Consider the following 14,452-nt stretch of genomic DNA (forward strand, 5'->3'; position numbering starts at 1 on the left):
CACCAGATTCCTTTGGAGAAGATATTCAGTACATTTGCAATGTTGCTGAAATATTTGAGAACTATATTACCATGTACAGCAAGCAATACATTTTAAAGGACAAGACCTGATTAACATAGAATGAGGAATTATGTGATACTTGATTTACTCATCATGGAAGGGATTTTTATTAAATATTAACATTAAACATTTTCTGTTCCAGAAGCTGCATGGAATCTGAAATTGTGGACAACTTTTGAAGAAGTGAAGTTTTTAAAAGTACAAATTAAGATGGTCATTTTATCTGCAACTTTATACTAGTGATTTTAACCTTTATCATATACCTTTTACTCTTGATGTACAGGACACATTAGCAATTCTTTAGTTAGCAGACTTTTGCCATAATTCTACAGCAATGCCTAGCAGTTCAATAGATGTTTTAATATTTTTCTAGTTAGTGTGTTTGTCTAAAGTTTTATAACCCTATCAAACAATGGTAGTCTGTCTATGAGTACAGATTTGTTTGTTTAATATTATAAATAGCTACACCTTAGCCATTATAGAAATTGTGTTTATGCTTACAAATGCAATGCAGCCCTGTGGTACAACAAGATTAATCCTTACTGGACTCTAGATAACTCATGTTCAATTAGGAGCATGGGTGCTAGGGGGACCGGGCAGGGGAGTATGGGAGTGAGTGGCTGACATCAGCTCACTTATCCGGGGATGGGGGAGGTTGCCTAATTAATTACCTGGTGAGCTCCACTCTACAAGGTGGTGTACTGCTTGGCCAGGAATTTAAACATGGGACGCAGCTAGCATGCACCTCTCAAGGGCAGCTATTATAGAGATCAAAAGGCTGTTGCAGGGTAGTGGGGGTTAGGACAGAATCATTGACAAGAGTGTGATGCTTCACTAGCATCCTTGACCTCCTCAGTGGCCCCATGTGTGGGTTGAGTTATTCCAGGGGAGGCTAAGTCAAGTCCAGTAGACCCAATGAATAAGAAGAGGACCTCGTAGTAGCTGATTGTCAGCTGCAAGGAGGGAAAGAAAAAAAATGTTTAATGCTACACATAGATGCACCTTAACCATTACAGTAATTGTGGGTACACTCAAAAACTGCATTTTATTTGAAATTTGATAACCCTTTCATTTCTTGAGTTGACTGAAGAGGGTGCTTGGGCTTGCTCTATTTTCCACCTAACAAATAAATGAATAAATAAAATTAATTGATTGATGAAGTCTTTAGTACAGAAGTAAGATTTTGCTCCAAAATGTACAATGGAAGAATTGGTGATTCTATGTTATTTCTGAAAAAAATAATGATAGTTTTGTTAGATGTTTAATCTAGGATGACTTTTTAAGCCTTGAGGAGGACCACACCAAGAACAGCTGCAGACTGTGAATGAGTCATTTGGTATAATCTGACAACAGTTTGCTTGCAAGGAGTCAGTATGCTGAGCAGTGTGTTAGTAGTTGTTGAGATGATGTCCTTTTATTAATTGTGTTGATATTAAGTTGTAATGAGTAATGATGATATTAGGTATGCTGGTATTAATAATACACCTATGTTCTAGAAATAATCAGGATCTGTGAGAACCAATTCTTACTGACTTTCCTGTTAGTAATGGTATAATTACAGCCATTTTTGCTTCTCAAACTGAGTACCGTAACATATGCTTGACCTGTAAAAGAGTCATCAGTTGCCATCTTTTACCTAATAAGTTTTCTTGTCCAGTTGGGCAAACTTTATTTCACTCATCCTTCCATAGCTGTACTTGTTTTGTTCATAGAACTGTAGTGGATACTATTAAATAAATTCGTTAGAGTCAGACTGTAAAAATCATTGAGTTATTCAAACACAATGTCAATTAATAACAAACAATAATGCAGGAGAGCTTGAGTATCTTAAAGCTCTAATGTACATTAGGAGGCAAAAAACCATACACAAAGTTTGTATAGAATTTTGACTGCTTTATTGACCAAAACACATTGGTTATATACATTTCATTATCAGTTTTGCCCACCTCACTGGTGTGGTTAGTGACAGGGTCTTTACATCATAGTAATTCATAAAAAGTGCTGAATTTGTGTTTCTCAAAAAGTCCTTTTCCCATGAGAATGTTGCAGCCTTGCAAGCAGCTGGTCAGTCACGATGACCTCCTGAGGATGTAGCCAATTCAAGGTTCTCTGATTAGTTCAAATACAATAGATGTATGTCTTCCTTAAAGCCTCCCTTTGTCTTTCTTGTTCCCAGCTGCACTATCAGAGATAGTGCGACAAGGCTCTCCTGGTGGAGGCAGGAAAGAGGACACACATGCGAACAGATTTATTATTTTCTAACTTTGCAAAATAATCTTTACTTGAAAGACATGAGCCAGACTGCATCTGCAAGCTGCCAAGGTCAAATTTCTGATTACACTGCAGCTTGTGCTTCAAGCAATAATATGCAGGTTTATTTCTACTATTATTCTAGTAAGACAGAATTAAATGCATTACCTAACCTTTATTCTTTATTATGGATTTAAGTACATTTATTCCTAACTAAAGCACACATTTCTCTATATATTTGATCACACAACTTATATATGTTTGAATGATTAAATACACATCTTCCTAAGCAGCACACATTGTAAATATATTTTTCTAGGCAGCATGTATGTAAATATATTTTCTAAGCAGCACACATTGTAAATATATTTTCTAAGCAGCATGTAGATTTTTCTAACATTCTCCCTCCTTTTAATGCATTTAATACTATGTGAAACATAAACAGTATTAGTTCATTTCTTAGCCTTTTCCTTTCAAGGACTTTCAGCTAAGTAAGTCATTTGTTTTATATTTCAGATAGACTTTCACTTGGTATCAACAAATTCAATTCTATATCTTGGTACATAGTTTCAGTCACTGATACATCAACTAAGTCTTTAACTAATTTTTTCACACAGGGTATCCGCAGCAGACACATGCTCCAATTATGAGCAGTACCACACAAATTGCAATCAGAATGTTCATAAGGACCGACCCCACCCCCAAACAGATTCTGGAAAAAGTTAGGTCAGTGGGTTTGGGCCTGGTTCTGCCATTGCTGACACCTGCTGTATTACCTCCAGGTGATCATTAATTTCATGCTGGTTGTCTGGAATATGCACAGCATTCTTCTTTGATAAGCGGCCGCATTACCACCTCTCGCCGCTAGGGTGAAGTCGAGAGCCATTCGGTTCTGTAATACAACTGTTCTCATTGCATTCATCTCATCAGTCACAAGTTCAAGAGCGGAAAAAGTCGCATTGCTCATTACTTGAAGTTTTGACAATTTTCTCAATTCCCAAATCGATTTGACTGCTCCATAGGTTGGGAATATTCCAGCCCAGGATATAACACTGTCACTCAAGTCCATATGGGTCAATTTTTCTTTGTCCTTCACAGGCGAATGATCCTTCCAGCTTGCTTCAATCTTACCCACTGGATTAGTAGGTTTTCTGACTGTATTTTCAGCTCGGTGAGCTACATCTCTTACATTACGTATTTTACCCAGGGCAATTCTGCAGTATGTCTTATGGCTGGAACCAGATAACCCAAAAACAACTGCGGACCAATTCTCAGGTAACCATTTATAGGCCTTTTCCCACAAACAAAATAACAGTTTTCTACTTTTGTACTGATCTTGGGTTAACCCTGAATGAAACATTTTCTTATCTATAACAGAGAATTGTCTATATATTTCAGGAGATTTTTGCACATTTCTCAATGTTGTTTTCATCAAGCTTAAATATGAATCATAATTCGTGCTGCAACTAGTACCTTGGTCTATAGGTTTTATATAACATTTGTAAGACACAGTTATGTTACAGTTACTCCAACCAACCTGGAGTGTATCATTTTTAACAAAACAAACAATTCCTTTCTGAGTAACAGGCAAATGTAATGCCACTTTGTCTTGTGATCTCACAGTGCCTGTGTCAAATAACAGGTTTTCCCAAGTTGCATTTATTCCCAAGGGGACAGCAGACATCAAAAGTCCTCCATATGCTGTGGGTATTGCAGTACAGACCCAGCAATTTGAAGAGTTCATAGTCTCTACATAAACTCGTTTCATAGCCAGGTATGTGTTAAAGTTTGGGTGCCAGTCTGTAGCCAGTCCTTCATCACGTTTTATTAATTTCACTTCTGTAGTTATATGCAAGAAAAACCATAACAACAAAAGTTACTACAAACATAGTTATTAAGTGTATGATCAGTAGGCCAGTGAACCAGTGTCTCTGGGGTTGTTTCACATTTTTATTCATTCTGCCTCTGGCCATCCTGTTCCTGTGGTATGTCCAAACTGAATTTCTTAACAGGTTTACAGTGGGTTAAATGAACCCAGGATGATCTCTCAGCAATTTTCACTGCAGTGGGTGTTGCCAACAGTACCTGGTACGGACCTTCCCACCTTGGACTCGCCCAGTTCTTTCTCTTTATGATTTTCAGCCAAATCCAGGACCCGGGGTCAGCACGGCTTCTGGTTTTGTTTCTTGTTTATCTGGAAAATAGTTCAACTGCAAAACAGTCTTATTTGTGAATAACTTTTCATATAACTAGCTAATGAGCCATCGGCCTCCAGCTCTGCAGGCATGAGGGCCTTCCATTGTGGCACACAATATGCCCTTCAAACACTATTTCAAAGGGTCAAGCCCTTTACATTTGGAACAGTTCTCATGCTCAGCAGTGCTAAAGGCAGACAGCAAATCCAAGTCTTTTGAGTCTCACTCATTAATTTTCTCAACTTGTTTTCAAGATTCCATTGTACCTCTCCACCAGTCCTGCTGACTGAGGGTGATAAGCACAATGGTTTTCAAAGAAATCCCAAAAATCTCCCAAGCTGCTGTATCGTCTGGTTAACAAAATGTGTCCCATTGTCACTATAAATTCTTTCGGTATGCCAAATCTGGGAATGTTTTCTTCCACTAGGGCCTTTGCCACTGTTGCTCCTCCCGGTTTTCAGGTGGAAAAGGCTTCTCCCCATTTTGAAAACATATCAATGATTACTAAACAGTATTTTTCCCTTCACATTTGTTCAGTTCTATGAAATCCATACAAATAGTATGGAGCGGATAGGGTGGTGTTGGAAAACTCCCTCGCTTTGGTTTAAATGCTCCCTGTGCATGATGTTTGCTACAAATATGACATGTTGCACAAAATTTTTGTGTATAATTCGTAAATCCATATGTTTGGAATGTTTTGTTAACTAACTGTACCATCCCCCCTGTTGAGACATGGCTCTGCGCATGACTCAACAAAGCTACATATCTAAATAAATTAGATGGCAATATGGGCTTTTCTCTTTGGAGATGTACAGTCCCTCTTCAAGGATTGCTCCTCGTTTTATCCACTTTTGCTTTTCTGCTTTTGTAGCTAATGTCTGCATTGTTTTAACATTTCTAAATCTAGAGTCTCAGAAGGTTGTAGTTCTTCATTCAAAAGCACAGTTTCTGGGTTTGAGGCAGCTTAGCGCAGCTGCATCAGCCCGAGCATTCCTTTGAAATTCTGTCTTGTTGTTTTGTATGGGCTGCACATTTACAGATAGCTATTCTAGCGGGTAACTGAATAGAATCTAACAGGTTCAGAATTAATTGCGCATGATTAATCGGCTTGCCAGTAGATGTTATCATTCCCCTGTTTTCCATTGTTGTGCAAAGACATGCACTGTAGAGAAAGCGTACTGACTGTCAGTATATATGTTAACACATTTGCCTTTAAGCTAGAGTGCAAGCGCGTGTCAAAGCTATCAATTCTGCTGCTTGAGCTGACAGGTTATGTTGCAGGGGTTGTGCTTCTATGATTTCGTCATCAGTCACTACTGCATAGCCCACTAGGTTCTTCCCTGTAGGACCTCGTCTACAGGACCCATCCACAAAAATGTCACCTCTCGTCAGCTAAAGGTACATCAGTAAGATCTTGTCTGGGTGTGGTTATTTGTTCCATTTCCTGTAGGCAGCTGTGTGGTATGCCATCCACAGGAATTGGAAGTAATGTCGACGGATTTAATGTTGTACAACGTTCAATTGTCATATGGGGTTGACTCAATAGTATGGTCATGCAAGAAAGATGTCTGGCAGGGGATAAAATGCTATTTTTCCTGCAGTAAAATTATCGCAACTGCATGAGGTACTCTCAGCGTGAGAGGATGAAACAACACCACTGAGGCTGAAGCTTGCACTGCCATAGCTGCTGCGACTACTGCTTGTGCGCAGGGCGGTAATGATCGTGCCACGGATCTAACTGTGATGAATAGTAAGCTATGGGGCGTTGCTTGCCGCCATGTTGTTGCGTCAGTACTGGCGTCATATATCCCGCCTACAATCTACAGTTTGGAAAAATCTCTTATGGTAATTGGAAGCCCTAAAACTAATGATGAAACTATCAGTTTTTAGTCTGCAAAGGCTGCCTCTGCTTCCGAGTCCAGTGTAGTGTTTCTTGTGCTGCCATTGGTGTTTTAAATATTAAATCAGCCAATGGAGCCGTTTCTAAAGCATAATTCGGTATCCAACCCGACAAAATTAGTGGATTCCCAAGAAGGACATCATTTCCTTCTTGGTAGTTGGTCTGGGTGCTTGTAAAATAGCTGTTTTCGTTCTTCATCTAATGTTCTGCCTTCTTTGGATATCACATATCCCAGGTATTTAACCTGTTCTTTCCAAAGTTGCAATTTATGTTTATTCACTTTATGCCCTTGCTCAGCTAAGAATTTCAATAATGCTATTGTGTCTTCCCTACACTGTTGCTGGGTAGGGGCTGCAAGCAAGATGTCATCTACATAAAGTAGTACTTGGCTGCCCCTGGTGGAGAAAACCCTGCCAGGTTGCTAGCCATCTCTTGTGCGAATATCGTTGGACTTTCACTATATCCCTGTGGTAGTCGGGTGTCGTATACCTTTTGCCCTGAAATGTAAATGCAAACCAATGCTGGCTGTCAGGGTGGATAGGTATTGAGAAAATGCATTGCTAATATCTACCACGGTGAAATATTTCTGTTGTGGCTTCAAATCATTTAATAAGGTATGTGGGTCTGGCACCGTAGGTGCTCTTGGTATTACCGCATCATTTACAGCTTGTAAATCTTGCACCATCCGCCATTCCCGTTTGCTTTTTACAGGAAATAGAGGAGTATTACATGGTGAATCTAAAGATTCCACCAGTATCCCTTCCTTGAGTAATGCCATAATAATAGGTTTGATTCCCTGTTCTGCATCCTTGCTCAAAGGATATTGTCTTTTCCTTGGTCTAAAGGCTGATTTTGGTGTAATAACTACTGGCCCTGCTGTGAATAAGTCCTACATCTGATTTTCCTGTTGACCAAAGAACATTTGGTATTTCACTCAAAGCTTTTCTTCTTCTTCTATCAAGAGCGCCATTCAGCTGTCTTCACTCTGTTGTAAGTGTACAGCTGGGCGTGCTTCGTTAACCAATTCAGTTTCTGTTTCTGTACTCCTAAGTCCGATAACTCTGAGTCAGTTAGTCTCTCCCATCCTGTCACTTTGTCACCCAAGTCTACCCACCTAACATTCTTGTTTTGGTTAGGCTAGCGTGTGGTAGTTTATTGGATTTGTACAATTCCAAAACTCCTGAGGTAATGAACAACTCACCACACTGTTGCCCTCAGTGTCCCAGTATAGGGTCCGTAATATCAGTCTATTTGCAGGATTCCTGAACAACTTTTGTTCGTATTCTTTATCAGGTCCTGGTGTGCTACAATAATATAGGGTACAATGTAATAAATGTTGCTGGTCAGTATCGAGGGAGGCACCTTGCTGGTGGCTACATTCATCAGTTCCTCGGTCACTGCCCTGGTCGGTTGTAACCAGATCCTGGCTGTACCAATAATAAGCCTCCCCTCGACCGTACTACAAAGGTGTCAGTTTGTCTCTGTGCCTCCATACCGTTCATGGTAGGGACTACTGCTATGCCAAAAGTTGCATAAGATCTCTTCCTAATAGGTTCATGGGGCATTTGGCAGAAAGTACTATTTTACTTCTTTGGGTCATGCCGAGACTGGATCAGTTATTGCTATATCATGGGAAAGTGGTTCCCTGTACAACTGTCCGTTTGCTGCTTTCACTAATATGTAATCAGGTGACTCAGAATGTTCGGTAACTTTGAAGGATGTATCAAAGTTCGTGATGCTCCTGAATCACACAAAAATTTGATTTCTCTCCTTCTACCAGAAGTGTAACTTCGGTTTCGTGTCTGCTAAATAGAGCTCTAAGCTCAGTAGTGCCAGATCTAAAACTTCACTTTCCCCAACTTCTACATCCAGTTGCATGTCATCTGCTTCTTCTAAGGTATTTACATCATCCCCTGCTCATTAGTCTCTTCTGATAACTGCTGAGCAGCATAACTGTCATATAGTCAATCCTCATCTTCCTTATCCTTTTTTCCGCAGGTGCCTTGCTCCTGCAATCCCTTACCAAATGTCCTTCTTACGCAATTGAAGCATTCACCTTTTTTCTTTCTGCTCTCATAAATTTCTGAGTTTTGTCAGGCGTTTGTTACCCTGAATATTTTGCTTACCCTTTTGGCTGCTTGTACTACAAAACTTCCGCACCGTCTTCAGCTGTGAAGACCTGCGTTTTCTTTTCTTTTACTGTTAAAATGTTTTTCGGCATGTCTAGCATACTCTAACAAGGCTTGAAGCCTACTTGTTCGGTGATCTATCATGTGCTTCGTGATGAAGCTATTGATAGGGCAATACAACCTTTCAAAATGCATTCTTCAATTGTTGTTCATATGAACTATCGTTTTTTTGATTTTCAGGAACAGGCATGCCACTATGGTTATTAAAACATTCTAACAATCTACCATAGTATGCATCCACAGTTTCATTATCTCGTTGTACACACTGGTTAATGCAAGTCCAGTCTGCCCTAGGTTTCCATTTTTCAGTAATGCGGTCTGTAAGACCCTTCAATCTAGTATCTAGTTCTGCGTCACTATGTGGGAGTGGCCTGTGTTGTGCGTCACGGGCATTCCAGGTGCCACAAATCATGTGCCAGTCTGGACCTAAAATTTGTCTAACTACTCTTTCTACCTCTTCCCCATTTAAGTGGTAACTCAATCTCATACCCTGTAAATCCTGTAGAAATTTCTCAAAGTTAATTTTTGGATGGGGAATTCCTTCTGTAGCTTTTGGGATGTCTTCCGGTGTCCATGGTCTATATACTAAGAGAGTTGAGGCCTGGCCCTCCTGTCCTGCCTCTTGGGTTTGGTACTTCTATTAATGGACAGATTTCCTCACCCTCATCTAATAAATTCCCGCTTGGTTGAACATCTACAAGTGTTTGGCGTGTTAGGGATCTAGTCGATAGGTTCTCTTACAAATGGTTGTCTTAATATCCCTGTTGTCTCTGGGTAGCGTGGGGGTCAGCCGCCCTCCGCTTCATATTCTGAGTAAGGCATCGGTGGGCGTGGTAGGGGAGGGACCGATGCTACTATTACATTATTATCCTCTTTGTCTAAAAATAATGCCTTTGCATTTTTATTTTTCTGTTCCCTTGGTTCGCTTCCTCAATCCACCTATGTGCTTGAGGAACACCCAACTATCGTTGTTTTTGCCTGACCTTCTCGTCAGATTTTAACTGTCTCAAAAGTTTTACTAATGACATTTTATCAATTTACCATCAAAGTCATACTTGTTAACCCATGTTGCAAAATATCTCACATTATCTGCTCTCTGTAATTGCATATATTTTGCATCTTCTATTAGGCGGTCCGTGACCCTTTAGTGCATTCATTTCCCATGTCTCTGAAAGAGAAAAAGAAGAGAGAGAGAGAGAGAGAGAAAACAACAGAACTGTTACGTAACCCTTTCTCTTGTACCACGTGGTATCTCTATTCCCGTATTCACAGTAGTGTCTAGAATGACTGTTTACTTTGTTTTGCTTTATTTCCTGATCTATGACTCAAGATACAATACTTGACTACCTCTCTCCCTGCTATCACAAACCTTAGCAATAGCACAGTGTAACCTGGTCCCGATCTAAAACAAAAACAAAGAGAGGAATTCTGCTTACCCGAGCCTCCTGCTTATGTTTGATAGGCTTTTTAGGACCCAGTTTTCCGCTTTTCGGCCACAGATCAGACAAGTGGACAGCCTCTTGGGCACGACAATTCAGTCGGAGGTCTTTCCTTCTTCTGCGCAGACTTCAATACCACCTATATATTCTGACCTGTAGCTTACCAAGGGAATTCCGGCACGATTAGGACCAAGATATTAAATAAATTCGTTAGAGTCAGACTGTAAAAATCATTGAGTTATTCAAACACAATGTCAATTAATAACAAACAATAATGCAGGAGAGCTTGAGTATCTTAAAGCTCTAATGTACATTAGGAGGCAAAAAACCATACACAAAGTTTGTATAGAATTTTGACTGCTTTATTGACCAAAACACATTGGTTATATACATTTCATTATCAGTTTTGCCCACCTCACTGGTGTGGTTAGTGACAGGGTCTTTACATCATAGTAATTCATAAAAGTGCTGAATTTGTGTTTTTCAAAAGTCCTTTTCCCATGAGAATGTTGCAGCCTTGCAAGCAGCTGGTCAGTCACGATGACCTCCTGAGGATGTAGCCAATTCAAGGTTCTCTGATTAGTTCAAATACAATAGATGTATGTCTTCCTTAAAGCCTCCCTTTGTCTTTCTTGTTCCCAGCTGCACTATCAGAGATAGTGCACAAGGCTCTCTCCTGGTGGAGGCAGGAAAGAGGACACACATGCGAACAGATTTATTATTTTCTAACTTTGCAAAATAATCTTTACTTGAAAGACATGAGCCAGACTGCATCTGCAAGCTGCCAAGGTCAAATTTCTGATTACACTGCAGCTTGTGCTTCAAGCAATAATATGCAGGTTTATTTCTACTATTATTCTAGTAAGACAGAATTAAATGCATTACCTAACCTTTATTCTTTATTATGGATTTAAGTACATTTATTCCTAACTAAAGCACACATTTCTCTATATATTTGATCACACAACTTATATATGTTTGAATGATTAAATACACATCTTCCTAAGCAGCACACATTGTAAATATATTTTTCTAGGCAGCATGTATGTAAATATATTTTCTAAGCAGCACACATTGTAAATATATTTTTCTAGGCAGCATGTAGATTTTTCTAACAGATACATTCTCTTGTCTTGTTTTTTGTTTGAGCAAACAGTAGAATCAAGACATGCGGATATGAATGACTGCTATTTGTAAGGTTATTTAGATCAAACAGGTCTGGTTTTGTTTCAGAGCATTCTCAGAGTCATTTAAAGCTATAGCTTAGATGCCAAGTAAGGCACTGAGAACAAAAACAAAAAACAAAAAAATATACACCTGCTTATCTAAACAACCCTGTCTTGGTTTGTGATTTTCTGTGGAGTTGCCTGGTAAGAGAAGTTTTATTTGAATTTATATTTTATTTCTTATCACTGTTTTTGACTGCTTATGGGAAGGAAGGAGTCACTTGTAGACAAGAAGATTTACTTTCATTTATATTTTGTTGGTTTACCTTTAATTTTCATTGTTTGTTATTAGAAAGGGATACGTTTTAGACAGGTATACTCTAGGTAACCTAAGAGATCTACTCAGCTATAAAGTCACATAGACTGCAGAGAGGACAATCCAGAGCTTATCCGAACAATACTATCTTGGTTTGTGATTTATTGATCTTTACTGTTAAAAAGAGGTGCAACTGTGAGCGATAGTGAAAGAAATTCCAGCTTTTGTGTGACTTTCAGTACTTGTACAGTCAAGGCAAAAACTTTACTGTATTTACTTTACTATTTAGGTGTATGTTGTCTGTGTGTGTTTTTTTTCTTCTCACAGAAGTTGATTTAAATTCTCTTCGAATTCTGTGGTAACTGATTTAGATTATCCTTTTCTTTTAGAATTCTTTATTCATTTGCAGCTGCAAATGGATTCCTTAAATGAGTATGCCATTAATGATTTGCTAAAGCACAAGTATCTTGTACAGTTTACTAAATGCTACGCATATTTAAAGGTAGCACCTAATAACACTGGTGATCTGTGTTCCTCATGTCAGAAGTTGGATGATTTGCTTACTGTTATTAGTAGTAAGTCTAGACATGCTGATGATGATTGCACTTGTGCAATTGACACAACTTGAAGAACTGCTATTACATATATTAATGACTGGACTGATGAGATAAATAATATTAGGGAAAGAGAAAACAGAATACATTTAGGAAAGGATGTGTCTATTCTCTATAAAGATCACTCAACCCGTATGAAACAAGACAATGCTCCTGACAGCTCTGGAATTTTGGATACAAGTACTCAGCAATATGAGAGTGTTTAGAAGGAAATAAAAAAAAAGAAATAAAAGAGGAAGTTCAAAACTAATAAAGGAAGAAAAATAACTGATAAATGTCTGTAAAATAAAGAGCATACTTACTATAAAGGACACTGCTTTGCTGTATAACACACAGGTTACAGGGAATGATAACATTTTTCTCTCAGAAAACCATCAGTCTACAGAAGACAGCATGTTTCCAAAAGAGAAGGTAGAAACAAGAGGCAAAGGGTAGGCGAAAAGAAAGAAATCAACATTGAATGTGGATATACTTAAGAACATTACTGTAAGAAAAAAAGAGGAGAGAGATAACAACAACAAAAAAGTCAGCTGGGATGGGTTCAACATACTTTAATTAGAAAAATAATAAAAGCTGTCGAAGTATAAAAACGAGCGCTTTCACAACAAATGTTGCTTCTACAGCTCTACCAACCAATTCAAAGCACATAGTTTATATAGCATGGTCTAATTAACACTATCAGATGAACTCAATCAGCGTTTTAAACTTCTGGACCTTATAGATGGCCTTAAAGGAATTAGTTTAATTTAGTCCTATTCCCATATTAAAAAGCAGCTTTGATGGGACTTTCCCATTCAGACCCATACTCTGATCAGCCCTTAATCGAATAATCCACTTCACCTCATAAGAGGATGTAAGAGTATAGAGGTAAATAATGTTTTAAATGGGATCTTCACTTTGAGAAATTATGTGGCTAGACAATATTTTTCTGAACAGTGTATCTCCACATAATAAGCAGATTAATTCAGATGTGAATAGGATGGTTTCTATGTTTTACACTAGTGATAGTAAGGTAATAGCAAGTGTCATCAATAAATACTGGGGTATCTTGACTGCTGATCCCAAGATAAAATGAATTGTAGGGGACAGGCTCCGTTTTATTTATAAGAATAAGAAATATCTATATATCCTAAATATCCTAAGACCTCCTCTGGTAGCATACATAGGATTGGTAATGTTACACAACCATGCAGGAAGTGTAATTATTGTTGTTACAATGACAATAATGGTTGTTTTGTACATCCTGACATAGGGCAGAAATTTGTGTTCAAGGTTAATGCTGTTTGACACATGTTGTTTATTTAACTTACTTCCTGGAGTACTTACTTCCTGGTTTTTATGTTGACAAAACTGACAGAATGTTGAAGGATAGGGTAAGGGAACATCTGTATAACATACATAATAATTCTGCCAACAATGCTATTTTGAAGCACGTGAAAGACACCAATGTAAAAAATGTTTTTAAGTTTTTGGTCACGGATGTTCTGAGACCTAGCCTGCATAAGGGGGATGTAAGGAATTTTACTGAAACATTGGAAGTGAAGTGGATTGTTTGATTAAGGGCTGATCAGGGAAGGGGTCTGAATGAGAAAGTCCCATTAAAGCTGATTATGAAGGGGCGTAGTCTGAGGACTGAATAGTATACATTATATATATATATATATATATATATATATATATATATATATATATATATATATATATATATATATATATATATAGGTCTACTTCTGTTTGTTAAAAACACACTTTTTCAACAAACAGAAGATCGAACGCACTTAAGCAAAAGTGCACTACATCGAGAGTGCACTTTCACATAAGCCGATTTACTGAAGCACCTTACAGTGGGCATAAGGAAATATATCCTTCTCCCCACTGTAGTACAATTTCAGAGTCTCTATATTTAAGTAGGGGGTGGGGGGACACAGGGGGTCTTGCTCCCCTGCAAAATAGTGCTTAAAATAGTTTGTTTTGAATCAGTTTTTGCGAAAGTGCACTTTCCATGTAGCAAACTTTCGCTTGTGGGTTTCTACATTTCTTGTTTGAGATTGTGAAATTTCGATCAAGTAACGCAGACGCATATAAATATATATACATATATATATATATATATAATATATATATATATATATATATATATATATATATATATGTTCATAGGTTCATAGGTTCGTAGGTTCGTACTAGGCTATCTGCCCTAAGGCATTTATAAGCCTAGCCAGAGTGTATGTGGCTTACACCACCCCTTAGGATGAGAATACTACGCCCTTTTAGGGTTTAGTTTACTATGCCTCTGTCTAGTAGTGACACAGAGATGACCCCC

Source organism: Protopterus annectens, chromosome 3.part1 (assembly GCF_019279795.1).
Source record: "Protopterus annectens isolate FY-2018-M chromosome 3.part1, PAN1.0, whole genome shotgun sequence".
Classification (NCBI taxonomy): domain Eukaryota; kingdom Metazoa; phylum Chordata; order Ceratodontiformes; family Protopteridae; genus Protopterus; species Protopterus annectens.